Here is a 14,986-nt window from a genome sequence, read left to right on the forward strand (position 1 = left end):
TGAGCAGATTCAGGAGAAATATTTCCACTCTGGTTGCTTTATATTTAGACATGTAATGGGAGCAGTAGATCTCTGAAATAACCTTGAAGAGTTTTTCAAATTAATAGAACAGTTATGAGGATCTTATAGAAGAATAAGATGTAATAGTCTATCCAAGAGAGAGTTTCAAGATTGAGGTTCAGACAGCTTTTAAACATTTGATTTATATCCTGAAAAAGTAAACTGGAACACTCTGTGCATACTTAATATATCAAAAGCTTAAATGTAAAAACAGTGGTGGGTATATATTTCCAAGCTCATCTAATGGGGTTTTATTTTGTATTCTGACAGAAGCCTAAACCACATGGAATCAGAAACTGGTCAGTGATCACAACACTGTGAAAGGTTTTAATTTTTGCAATATGCTTAACCATCTGTGTGAAGAGAAGTTGGAGGAGTAGTGGGGTTCTGATCAGGGCAGTCTCATTCTGGACTGCACAGGTGTGTTCAGGCTCATATCTCCTCCAATCAAGGAGAAAACATATTTTTCTTATCCAGTTCATCAGCAACCCCTCCTATTTTCCCTCGTCTAAGCTGTTTCTCTTCTGGACTCAAATGCTCATCCCGTTGCACTCTACTAGCCAAGCCCCCTTAATAGCAGGTCAGTTTCCAAATCCTCCTCCTCCTCCTCTTGTCCTGCATGGGGAACTCCAATGGCATTCTTTACATGGGGATTCACCCATCTCATCTTAGCCACATGGCCTCAGCAGTCATGTACCTCCTTCTCTTGAGTCTTTGGTCTAATTGTGAGGCCTTCCTCCACCCCCTGCTCTTTTTGTATTAAGTGACACTGCCTGTGCTATCCTGAGGGGGAAGATCAAGGTGTTCTCCTCTTCCTGTGAAGAGATGAGAATGTGATTCTGACTTTCTCCCTCTCCTGACCAAAACTAGACTGTTTGCGTGGAATGGCATGGAGAGAACCATATCCACGGAATTATTTGAGATAGGTCTTCAGGATAGGGGGTCCTTGTCTTTGTAATTACTGTACAGCACCAAGCACATGTTTGATGCTAAACATACATTAACCCATACTAGGGTTTTCTCTCTCAATAAAGGAAGAGGTGTCAGGAGTGATAAATGGTAAGTGTGCTTCTCTGTTCATAAGGATATTGAAACGAGTCCTGGCTCAGATCCAGTGTCAAACCTTCACCTCCTAATGTTGTGCACAAGGTGCATGGAGACTTATAACCACAAATCTTGGAGCTGCCTACTGAATAGAAGAACGGCTCTGACCCCAGATGTGGCAATTGAACTTCCAGACTAAAAGACATGTAAGATGCATCAAACAAAACTAATGATATGATGAAGTCTTGTAACAAATTTTAAAAACTGCATATGTGATTGGAAACAGTATCATATGGTGAATGGCTGCTTTCCTCAGGAAGGATTAATGGATTAATGGACTCTTCACAGGGGCCTGGTGTTAGGTCCAGTATTGTTTCTATTGTTGAACACAGCATTTCTCAACATTTTCTGTACTATGGCTGCATTGCATATTACAACAAGTAAAGTTTTTTTGGAGCACTCTTCCACCAACCATAAGAAGAGGATGTCATGATCCCTAGATTAAGAAACCATAGTTTGACATGCTAATTGATAATTTATCAGTTTCATGCTCAGATGGAACTAGCACTAACATGATAGAAAAACTAACCCAATAAGCACTTAATGGGAAGGATTAATAGTTATTAGGTGATTGACTCCACAGGGTCTCAATATTCCTTTCCACACTATGTTCATATGTTTCCAGTGTGTGTACCTTGGTAAATCCAGCAGTCTGCCCTTTTTGAGATAAGTGATAATGTAAATGTCTGTACATCTGAGTACCAAGGCTAAACAGGTGGATGAGAGGAAGCACTAATGGAGCAATACCTTGGAGTGAAATAGTTGAGTTAAGGCTGGATCAAAAATCACAATGCAATATAACTTCAGTATGGGATATCACCTTAAAAAGAAACATCCTCTTTCTGTTGCAGTATCAAACTTCTCTGAGCTCCAGCTCTTTCAGTAACAAGTTTAATTTGTTTGGCATACTGATTGCTTTTTGCTGGTTTAACGTCACCCATGGAAAGTAATTAAACTCAGTGAAACTTAACAAGAGGTGGTAAGTTTTTTTGAAAAATTAGATATTGCAAATACCTTAATTAACCCATCATGACTTTTCAGCTGATAGTCTGTTAATAATTATATTTTATCAATTACTATGCATGATGGGCAACAAGCATGACAGCATTATGCTGTAATCCTGCTGACAAACAGTGGGTTTACCTGCCATTTGATTTCTTTTAGCATTCCAGCCCTATCGTTGGTAAGAAATCTGCTTACCATGGCCAGCAAGGGAATGTGATTTAAGGATTAAATAAACAAGCCTGAGAAATAATGCATATTTGATCCTTTTTAGCGGTTTGAGTGCTGTTATCAATGTAATAAAAGTATTCAATGGAAACCAAGGTACAGGGCATTTGGGGAGTGGGAAAGGGACTGTGGGGAAGGGGTTGACTTGCTTTTTTGCAGAATTGATGGCTTCTGGCACGGCAATGGGCCCATGAACACCTACCTCACTTCCCCTGGGAATAGTCTGACTTCTGAGATAGTTGGCTATCATTTGTGGATGTGATGCCATTGGCATGTTGTCAAGTGTGTTGGCTCTTCCAGGCCAAAAGTTTCATTTGAGACAAAAACACCTGGGAAAGTAACCAGTTTGTGCCATTTGTTTTCCAGCATGCCATTTACTTCATAGTCTGTATCTGAGTGAATGGAATTTAAATGTAAACCAGAAGAACAAACTTATTGTAGGAAATAATTTGTGGTGTAACTTTACTCGGTGCATCTGAGTTCCTAAACATTTTGCAATGAGCACACTGAGCTACAACTTATGAAATAGTTTAGTAAAGCTATTGTATAACCTGTTATGTAAAATCTGATGTTTTAGTGGACTCAGCTCCCAAGTTTCTGTATTATTTTACCCTCTGGGTTTCAGTCAGAGTTTTGAGGCTGAAAATTCCTGATCCAAATTGAAAACACCAGTATACATCTGTCCAGATGATAACACTATTGTGAAGTTATAGTCTCGTTGGAAAAAACAAATGAATCCAACAACCTTTAGACAAAACTGTTTTAATAAACAGTTAAAAAATCCTCAAGTCTTCTATGAATGCCTTGGCTATAAATACATTTAAAACCTGGCAAAGTTGTTTTTAATATGAAAGGTTTGCTACTGCTACGATGACGCTCAAACTAAAATTCCTATATGCTGAAGAGGCCTATCAGTTTCTACAGCTGATCTTAAATTGGAGCCTGATCCTGCAAAGTAATCATTATCTATGCCACTAGTGACATTTTATGATTAATGACAGTGGGACATCTCACATGAGTAAGGGATACAATGGGTGATGGTTTGCAAGATCAGGTCCTTAGCTGGAGGCAAAACAAAACCCTACAGAATCTTTCCACCTACCCATTCACTTAGGCTCTGTTTAACAAAGAAGTAGAAAACTATAAAAAGTTATTAGTCAGTATAGGCGAGGTGTAACACTATACTAGAGTCCAGTAGCTCTGTTTGCCAGAAACTGGGAGTGGACGACAGGGCATGAGTCACTGGAGTGCCTGTTCTGTTCATTCCCTCTGAAGCACCTGGCACTAGTCACTGTCAAAAGACAGGATTCTGGGCTAGAGGAACCATTGGTCTAGCACAATATGGCTGTTCTTATACTCTCTAAATATTACACCTACACCTTTTAGTAGAATGCAGTCTAATGTGGGTATGTCTTCATTCATTTAGAAGAATATACTAATTTATTTCTACAATCTTAGGCCATAGGTGACAAACATCCTATGGAGAAGGCTAAATCCTATTTTTAATTATGGTCTGTTGGGAAGTGTATATATTTTAGAAATATCTACTACTCTCGAGCCACAGAAAGACCTCCATAGAAGGTTTGCACAAAGATCAAGTATACCCCAACTTAAACTGTATTTGTTTAGTATTGTATTGTCACATTCTATGTCACTGTAGAGAAAACTGATTCATTTTAGGGCTATCACTGTTTCTACCCTTTGTTTCTTCCTTCTCCATCCACTTTTCGGTGTCTGTCCCTTCCATGCCTTTGGGTGTTCCTTCTTCAGTTTCTTCCCTTTAGCAATACCCAATTCTCCTCCATGGTGTGGGATTCGCTCCAGCCTCTTCCTCATCCTCTCTGCTAAAATGATCAGCAATGAAATAGTTAATGCTAACCTGTCAAATGACCATTAGACTTGAACATTCTCATAATTGAAGTTAATGGGGCTAAAGGAGTTTGCTACTCTCAGACATTGTTTGGAGCTGCCTGCTGACTCAGAAATGCTGCCTTAGTTTACACACAGCTCATTTTTGGATGGCTATTTTCACAACCAGGAGAGCTAAACCCTTTTTAAGATGGAAATTTAAATTCTGTAATATTTCCTCATACTATAGGGACCATATAAAACAGTGCCTCCATGATATATTTGATGTCCTGATCTACAATATAGGGCTAATGTAGTCCTAGTATAGTATTCCTTGAAGTCAGGAATTTTACTTACATTCACCAGGACTACTGTATTCTGCTTCTTGAACCTTTAATGTCTCATCATGATTCATTGCTTTAACATTCTGACCTACAAAATTCTGGTTCAATTCTACTACACAGAATTTCCTTTGAATCTCATCAGTACTGCTCTTCAATCAACCTTGTGGTCACTATGTGTGCCCTGGCCCATAAGTGAGCAGAAGTGCTTACATCATTTGTCTGGATCAGTAGATACTTGTATATAGTGGTTCACAATTGTTGTAATTGATTGATATAGCCCGGCCCTGAGTTAGAGGGAGGACTTGACTGTTCCCAGATGAGGGCTGAATCATTGTCATGTTAGTGAGCTCCAACAAGGAGACTGCCCTGATAGGAAAGGACCCTCAAGATATTATGCAATCAATAAGCCTGTTGCCAGTCACTAGCCTACTTGGACGTACCTGTGTGTTAAGCACAATTTGCAGTTGTTTACAAAACTGAAGACATGGTGCCAGTTTTGTTAAATGGAACATGAAAACAAGGACACACTTGCTGTTCTCCTTGCAGTGAATGGAAGCTGCAGGAATTCAACATCTCTGAAATCCCTCCATAAGCTCTGCTGTAAATTGAAACATGACAAACAGGGTTAATTTTACCTCTAGTATAAATCCATCAGTCACTAGAGTCTCAGTAGGAAGGAAATTGACCCACAGGAATATGTGTCTATCTGCCCAAAATTTAAAGTGTTCAATTAAGTTAAAAGCAAAACCAATTGGCTATTTCACAATTTTGCTATTCATAGTTTACTTGGTTTTAAATGGAAATTTAAAAATAATTTTGCATTGCATTGCTTGTGATGAAGAAGCTTCAAGAATAAGCTTGATAAGCTTATGGAGGGGATCCTGTAATGAGATTGGTCTTTGACTATTAGCAGTAAATATGCCCAATGGCTTGTGATGGGATGTTAGATGGGGTGGGATCTGAGTTACTACAGATAATTCTTTCCTGGGTGTCTGGCTGGTGAGTCTTGACCCTGTGCTTAGGGTTTAGCTGATCACCATATTTGGGGTCGGGAAGGAATTTTCCTCCAGGGCAGATTGGCAGAGGCCCTGGGCGGGGAGGGGGGGGTCGCCTTCCTCTGCAGCATGGGGCATGAGTCACTTGCTGGAAGATTCTGTGCACCTTGAAGTCTTTAAACCTTGATTTAAGGTGTAGGGGAGGGATAGCAAAGTGGTTTGAGCACTGGCTTGCTAAACCCAGGATTGTGAGTTCAATCCTTGAGGAGGCCAGTTAGGGATTGGGGCCAAAAATCTGTCTGGGTATTGATCCTGCTTTGAGCAGGTGGTTGGACTAGACGACCTTCTGAGGTCCCTTCCAACCCTGATGTTCTATGATTCAATGGCTCAGACACAGGTTTGATATAGGAGTGGGTAGATGTAGCTTGCGTTGTGCAGGAGGTCAGACTAGGTGATCATAATGGTCCCTTCTGACCTTAAAGTCTATGATTCTATGAAATGCAGCTTTTGCATAAGTGTTATGTTTCTTCAACAAAAAATTCATAGGCCACCTACATGCAGACTTTCAGTCAGTTTCTAAAAAATAAGCAAGCTTGAACAGCTGTGATTCATCTGACAGCAAAATATTATGCCATCCTGATGTTGTGTTGGTCTCCTTTCCCCACCCAATCCTCTTGCAGTAACTGCCTTTAGAGCTGTAACTTTAAGTCTAAAAGTTTCTTCAGGGCAGGGACTTTCTTCATGTTTGGTAAGTGCTTAATGCCTTTTGGGTGCTACTGCAATAATAAGGGCTTGGTACTCTTGTGTATTAAGTAGAGGACTCTTGCATCAACAAAATTAACTAAGTTACAGTGGGTGGGATTCAGGAAAGTACTTAGGTACTGCTGTCCTATTTTTAGGCACCACTGTGATCGCAGAACTTCCACTTGGCTGCAGCCCAACCCTGTAGACACCTAAGTTTTTGCAGTAAAAGTTCCCTAGGCACCTACATTTCTACCTGTCTACTGCCTTACTGTAGGCATCCAGAAACCTATCTCCCACGTAAGCCCCAAGGCATTCCCTAATGAACCAGAGAAAAGATGTGTTTGAGTGCCTAAGTCACACATGGGGCCTGACCTGGTAGCTGTGTTCCAAGTCCCCCTAACTCCACTCCCAGCACCAGGAGGAAGTGGACCTCCCTTTAGCCCAGTGGTTAGGGTACTCATGTGGGTGACTCTGGGTTCAAGTAGCCCTCAGTATTAGAAGGGATCTGAACAGGGATCTGTCCTCTTGCAAGTGAGAGCTCTAACCACTAGGCTTTGGAACAGTCTGAGCTGGGTATCCCTCAGTGTGTCCTATTGAAGTTGTTCCACTTTAAATATTAATTGGGCAAGAGAGAATTAGAATGACTATGCAGCCTAACTGTTATGTCAGTCACTCATTTGACAGGTGGCAGATCTTGGTGAAGACTCATTCCCATCAGGCAGAATGGGGATTTGAATCATGGGTCTTCCCATGAGTACTCTAACAAATAGCCCTCACAGTTACTAGGGAGAGCCAGCCTGGGCTTATACAAGTACTGGGGAAGAGCAAATATTTTTCCTTTAGTATGAACCACATAGTATCAAGTGCCAAGATTTTAAAAATTAATTCCTGATACAGGATAGGTCTAGGTTTTGCAAAAAGATCTTTTCAGCCGAAGCTCCTACCTCTGTATTTGAAAATATAGCTCTGAAACAGCGGACTATTGTTAATGTTTTCAGGAAGAGTGTGCAAGCACTTCCACCAAAAGCATTGAAAATGAACTCTCATAGGAGTGCCATCTTCAGTTGTGAGACGTTTCCCTTTAAATAGGAAAACAAAAGATCCTCTTAGCTAGCCAGAGGAATAACAGTGCAAGGGGTTAGCCTGGGATGTGGGAGACCCAAGTTCCTTCTCTGCCACTGAGTTCTTTGTGATCTTGAGTTTAGTCGCTGTGTGGCCATTGCCTATCTGTAAAACTGGATGATCATACTTAGCTACCTCAAACGGTTGTGGGACCATAAATACATTAAGAGTGTGAGGGGTTCAAATATTATCGTAAAATGGGACAGTCCTCCCCTTGTCCGTATGAACACATTCACTCTACCATATGGAGTTTGTCACAGGCTCTGCAGGAATGTGGGAGATACTCATTAAAATAAAGGCCGCACATAACTGAACTGTAAATATGACAATAACTGTACAACAGGCAATGCATATAGATCCCTGCCCGTTCCCATTCAAGTCCAGGTTCAGAGGACAGTTGAGCTTTACTGTTGCTCCCTGAACATGAAAATGAGCTGTGCTGATTGTCATCGCTTTAGAGTTTGTTCAGTCAATCACCCTTCTTGGTGAAGGGTGTACAAATTGTATCCTCCTGTGCCTGCCAAACATGGGGGGCTTAATGCTGCGGAAGGGTAGACTACATTTGCTCTGTTGCTATCCTTCAGTGTTTCACGGGGGAGGGGGCTGCTTTAGAAGTGCTGTTAGTGGGCCTACCTAGGACAGGTGCTGAATCGGCACATGCCTCTTTTCCCTGCTCAATGACAGATGCTCTGTGCACAGGCCAGCTTCAGTTGTGTTACACTGGCAATTACAGACACTGTGTGCCACTGCTGATTCTTTCCAGGTGATTTTCCTGAGGCCAGAGCTTCTGCAACCTGGATTCCACACATGGAAGCTGATATCACTCAGGTCTGGATCTAGCCCAGGGACAATTTAATGAATGCATGAATGAAAATAAACTACACACAAGTAGGCTAAAGTAACATTTATTAAGTGTAGCAATTTTTGCATTGGTTCTATGCATTGTCTTCTGCCGACTGCTGAACATTTCTGCTCGCTGATGGTAGGAGAACTGCCCTTTCCTCACTGATGAGAATTAACAGTGCTTGAACCCTGTTTGAACTCTACCTGTAGCTAACTGGAAACAAAACTTTTTCTCTCTCCTGATGTACCAATTCACTGAATCTATTTAAGGGAATTCTAAAGTGACAAGAAAGAGGTGAAGGACAAGTCTCAGGAAAGCATCTATGGAAGATAGCTGCCTGTCTGCTTAAACGCTGCTGGGCTACAACTACTGAAGGAGTTTAAAAGTTAGACACTACCTCCAAAAAGCAGCACTGGAAATGAAAATAGCAATAAGTGTGACAACGTGCTGAAGTGTTTCTCTTCAGCGCAGCAAAACCATCCTTCAGGGCTGTTCCCATAGTCGCCTAGTTTGGCTCCTGCCTTTCTCTATAGAAAAGTACAATTGGAATTAGCCCGCATAGCAGATAAATATTCTCTTACAACGACTTGGACAGCTACCTACTGTCAGGCTTGTCGAGCTTTTCCTCTGAATCGTCTCTCTCAGTCCAGCCCCGTCCTTTTCTTTGTAACCGCCTTTCACTTTTGGCCAACGTCTGGGTCGCCCTGAACTGTTTTATCCGTCCAATTATTTACTTTCTGTGCCTGTTCCTGATTTCAGGGTAGGGCTGTGTCCTAGGAAGGCGGGGGTGGGGGCTCACCCCTGTCTCTGAACCCCCAGGCTCCCGCGCTGCCCAGCCCCGTGGGCATGGTCTGCTGTCCTCGGCGCTGCAGTTGGCGTCAGGACCGTGTGGATCCCGGCTCCGTGGCGCTACGCCGTAGTGAATTAAGAGCCTGGGGTGAGTTCTGGGCTGGTGGAAGTATAGGGCTGCATTTCTCGGTGGATGGGGGCGCAGCACTGTCAGGGCGCTGGGTGCTTCCGCCCTTCTGCACGGCCAGTGTCTGCCCCGAGTCCCGCGGGCCGCCTGCGCTTTCTCCCCTCTGCAGCAGCTCGCTCAGCATGGAGATGTAGATCTTGGCCATCTGCAGCGTCTCCGCTTTGGACAGCTTCTTTTCGTTACGCAGCGCTGGGATGACGCTCCGCAGACGATCAAAAGCCACGTTCAAAGCCAGCATCCGCCTCCTTTCCCGGGCATTGGCTGCCAGCCGCCGGCGCCGTCTGATCCATGCCCCCACTAGAGGATCGTATCCCCAGCCCGCCAGTGCTCTCTTCCGCTGGAGCCCAGGCGAGGGCCCGCAGTCTGGGGCGCGCACTAGTGCCAATCCCCCCGGATTCAGGCTCACGGATCCCTGGGGAAACCGGCCATCGGTCACTTTCCAGCGTGCAACACCAGCGGGCTGGAAATCTCTTGCATTTCCCTGTAAACCTCTCCCCTCCTCCGCCGCCTCTTCCTTTTGCACCCGGGCATTGCAGTGGCAGGGCAGCGCTGAGAAACTGTAGCTGGGATTGGGAAAGCCACCTGCGCTCATTGGCTCCGGAGTGCAGCGGGCTTTCATTCTAGCCCGGAGCGTTTACACAGAGAACTTGGATCTTTCCTCCCACCTCCTTACTCCGAGACACGTGAAAGTGTAGCCAGAAACCTTGAAGGGTGGGTTTGTTTATATTGCAAATGGGACGCGTGGAGAGGCAGAAAAGGGTCCCTCCCGGGGCGGGGATAAGGGGTTTAAAACAAAGCTAGTGTTCAAAGCTAAACCGTGAATAATTTATCACTTATAACAGAAAGAGAGTCTACTAAACGCATTCAGTCAGTGTGGATTAGTTTCTCTCCAGTGATCCCTTGACGTGTGACACCAGGAATCAACAAGACGTTAATCCTAATAATCCAAAATGCAATTAGATCCGGGGGTATCTTTTCCACTGGAAAGGTGCGCACAGTTCAGGCTTGCGGCGCAACAGTTTAAAAGTAGCTTCTCCTCCCCCCGCCCCCCGACAGGAACAAACTCAGTGCTGGCGATAACACGCTAATGATCTCCCGTTCCGCTTAAAACAGCACTTTGAGTTAAGCGGAGGGGACTCACTTTGGCTGGATCTGGGAAAGGATTAAATAGCTTCAGGGAGTTTTCAATTATCCGCATGGCTTTAAAAACAATGTTGGAACCTGCTAAGTGTTCCTGAAGCCATAAAACAATGCTGGGCAGGTAACAGCTTCTGTGACACGCAGCCTTATGGGGCTGCTAGGACTCCTGGTGACTGATAGCTCAGAGGCCCCGTACAATTGGCTGGGGGGTTAATAACTGAAGTTGATATGGTACAATAGCACAAAAATCAGTCAAGGTGGAGCCCTTTGCTTCAGTGTTTACCATTTCAACCCTTCCCCCCCCCAAAAAAGGCTTTGTCTCCTAATGGTACAAAGCTAAGGTGACCAGATGTCCCAATTTTATAGGGACAGTCCTGATATTTGGGGCTGTTTTTTATATAGGCTCCTATTACCCCCCACCTCCTGCCCTGATTTTTCATACTTGCTTTTTCATACCACTTTTCTAGAGAGTTTAGTGAGCCCGAAAGGTCCCAGACTGAGAGGCCTGAAGTCCCTCTGTCCACAGCCTGGGAATAGTTTAGGTGTGACAGTTCAAGCTTCTCCCACATCATCCTGCCAGCCTAGACCTGAAAGAGCACCTCTGGAACGGGGACCACAAGGGCCACATGAGGGCTAGTTCATTGGCCTGAGGGCTGCATCACTGACCCTGCCCCCACTCCACCCCTTCCATAAGGCCCTGCCTCTTCCCTGCCCCCATTCCAACCCCTTCCCTGAAGTCCCCACCCCAACTCTGCCCCTCTCTGCCCCCAGAGGGGGCATGAGGGGTGTGGTGGGGGCTCAGGGCAGGGAGCTGAGGTGCAGCAGGAGGCTGGGGTGCAGGCAGGGGGCTCAGGGTGCAGAAGGGGTGTGGGATGCAGCAGGGGGTTGGGGTGTGGGGTGAAGCAGGGGGCTCGAGGCAGAGGGGTGGGGTGCAGCAGGGGGTTGAGGTTCAGGCAAGGGGCTCAGGGCAGGGAGATGGGGTGCAGAAGGGGTGTGGGATGCAGCAGGGGGCTTAGGGCAGGGGGTTGAGGTGCAGGCAGGGGGCTCAGGGTCGGGAGTTGGGGTGCAGGCAGGGGGGTTGGGGTGTGGGATGCAGCAGGGTGTTCAGGGCAGAGGGTTGAGGTGCAGGCAGGGGGCTCAGGGCAGGGAGTTGGGGTGCAGAAGGGGTGTAGGATGCAGCAGGGGGCTCAGAGCAAGGGGTTGGGTGTGGGGTGCAGCAGGGGGTTGAGGTGCAGGGAGTTGGGGAGCGGGGTGCAGGAAGGCTTTGGGCTCTGGGGTGTCAGTGGTGCACACCAGGGTCAGGGCAGGCTGCCAGCCCCGCTCCGGAAAGTTGGTGGAACCGTGTCCCTGCGGCCCCTAGGGGAAGGAGAGGCAGGGCTTCGCGCACTGCTTGCGGCGCCTCCAAGTACCTCCCCTGAAGCTCCCATTGGCTGCGGTTCCCCATTCCCAGCCAATGGGAGCTGGGGGTGGGGAAGGTGCCTGGAAGCCAGGGAAACACCCAGATGGAGACCTTTGCTTCCCTCCACCTCCTCCAGTCGCAGGGACGTGATGCCAGCCACTTCAGGGAGTGGCGTGGGGCTCGAGGGGGGCAATGCAGCAGGTGTAGTTTGCCCACCCCTGGCCTGGAGGTAGGCTGAGGGGGCAGGCGCAAGCTACGTGGCGGGCCGTGTGAAATAGCCCTGTGGGCCTCGTATGTGAGACCCCTGCTCTAGAAGACACAAGACAACAAGCTTTCTGTGCCAGTTTAGTAGTGCTCCTTTCATGACTTTCAAGGCACTCTGCAAAGCATATTTGTTTTCTGGGACTGAAACAGATGGAGGATTCTGATGAGAGATCATCAAATATATTTTTAACTGCAGGGTGATTTATGTGACTTCTTTGGAGAAGAGGTGCTCCTGTCATAGTCTGTTTGTGTAACTGTATTTTTAAACGGTGTCAAGTGCACATAAAGCAAAAGATAGGCCTGAACTAAGACTGGTCCCTCTAAGTTCAGTGAATGTCTGTTCGCAAAAACTTTTGATCAGGGATTTAGTAGTGAGAGACTTAACACCTTATTGATCATTCCCTGAGCCATCTAAGACATACATATGCAGCGTTACCAACCTTAGAATAATACGTGTTCTGTTCTTTTTATTTGCTTTATGGTGTTTGAGCCATTAGGTCTCATATTTTCAAGCTTAAGAACATAAGAACGGCCATACTGGATCAGACCAGTGATCCATCTAGCCCAATATGCTGTCTTCCGACAGTGGCCTGTGCTGGATGCATCAGAGGGAATGCCCAGAACATGGCATTTATCAAGTGATCCATCCCCTGTTGTCCAGTCCCAGCTTCTTGTAGTTAGTTGTTTAGGGACACCCACAGCATGGAGTTACATCCCTAACCATCTTGGCTAATAGCCAACGAAGAACCTATTTGTGAACTTTTCTAATTCTCCATGAATTTTCTAATTCTTTTTTTGAACTCAGTTATACTTATTGCCAGTGGATGTTGTGAAGGGCAAAAGTTTCACAGATTGACTGTGCATTGTGTGAAGTACTTCCTCTTATTTGTTTTAAACCTGCCATCTATTAATTTCACCTGGCTGATGACAATGCTATCAAAAGGCTGGGCACACTGCACGTATGCTGAGATTTGTTTTATTCGATGATCCCTGGGTCTCATGTTATGTAAAGGGATAAGTAACACTTCCTTATTCACTTTCTGTCCACCATTCATGATTTTGTAGACCTCTATCATATCCCTCCTTAGTCATCTCTTTTTCTAAACTGAATAGAACCAGTCTTGTTAATCTTGCCTCATAAGGAAGCTGTTCTACCCCTTCTTTGTTCTTTTCCCAATTGTAAGATATCTTTTTCTGAGATGGGGCACCCGGAATTCAAAGTGTGGGTGTACCATGAATTTATATGGTGGTGGTTTATTTTCTGACTTATCTATCCCTTTCCTAATGGTTCCTAAAATTTGGTTAGGTGTTTTGACTGCTTCTGCACAAAGAGTAGATGTTTTCAGAGAACTATCCCTGATGACTCTAAGACCTTTCTCGAGTCGTAAAAGCTAATTTAGACCCCATCATTTTGTATGTACAATTGGGATTATGTTTTCTAATGTGCATTACTTTGTATTTATCAACATTTCTCCGCAATCATGAGAGCTAGAAACTTGCATTTCATTTTAAATTAAATCTGAAGTTCTCATGTAATAACATGACTCAGTGAGATGGGAATTAGCAAAAAATGCAAGATTTGTGATTAAAATTCTGAGAGTTGGCAGTACTGTAGTATGTTTATCTCTTTTGTTTTTTAAGGTCTTATCGGATATAAACGGCCAGCAGGATTGACTTCATTCACTGTTGCTGTTCATGTGATTCACCAGAGAGATGTATCAAGATTTTTTGCACCGTAGGGCTGGCGCTTGAGGTATATTCATTAGAGCTGATGAGGAATTTTTTGATGAAACTTTTTTTTCTTTTTGGTTGGAACATGCCAATTCGTTGAAACTCAAATTGTTCTCAGGGATGGGTCAGTTTTCATGAACCTCACTGCCAATAGGAAGGTCTTCACCTGCATACCCTCATCTGGTCTGGTGTCTTTCTGCACAGTAGGGCACATCCCCAAATCCCCTGGTCTCAGGATCTTCCCTGCAGGAGCTTTTCTCACTCTCTTCAGGCTTTGTACAGCTTTCTGAACATCCCTCCCCACCGCCACTGTCCTGCTGCCTTTTGTAGGGGAATCAGGTGCTCTCTGTTCAAGACTGACTCCTTAGTAGCTAGGGTTGGCTGGCCCCAGGCATTTAGCACTTAAGAGGCAAGCACCCTGTTACACTCCTGATTTGAAAAAAGAAAAAAAGAAAAAAATGGGGGGCGGGGAGTTTCAGAACTGTCAAAATGTCTCAGTTCAACATTTTAAAAATTCAGTTTTGTTTTTTGGTTGAATTTCATTATGAAATTTTAGTTAATTGATAAATAAAAAAGGGGTAACAAAATAGAAAACAAAAGATTTAGATTGACATGATTTTAAGTTTTTTAAATGATCGGTTCATGAAAGTTTTCAAGATTTGGGCTTTTTATCCCCACTCAGGATAGGAAAAATATTTGAAATATTGAAAACTCTTGCATTTTGGGAAAATCCTTTCTGGCCCACCACAAATATTACTTAATATTACCCTGAGGCCCTCATCTCCTGTGTTCCACCTGGGAGGACTGAGCCTCTACAGCAGGTAGAGCCTTTATCACTAAAAGCTTGTAACTAGGATTCTTTCTCTCCATACATAGCACAGTTTATCTCTAGTATCTTTTTATGGCTAAGACTAGGATTTTTTCTTTGTCTGTCTCTTATGGGAGTTGAGTTGATGTGTTATGAATTAATGCTGCTGCACAGGAGTTTATGGGTGGCTCACACCTCCTTTTGGAGGTATGTTATTTGTAGTTATCTCTTGAAGGAGTGCAGAGATCGTTGGCTGTCAGCATTGATGTAGCGGCATTGATATTACTTCTGTTATTCCCTTTAGTCAGGGCCAGTGCAAGGATGTTCCACGCCCTAGGCAAAACTTCCACCTTGCGCCCTCCCCGCTCCCCTCCCCC

Source organism: Chelonoidis abingdonii, chromosome 15, assembly GCF_003597395.2.
Source record: "Chelonoidis abingdonii isolate Lonesome George chromosome 15, CheloAbing_2.0, whole genome shotgun sequence".
Classification (NCBI taxonomy): Eukaryota; Metazoa; Chordata; order Testudines; family Testudinidae; genus Chelonoidis; species Chelonoidis abingdonii.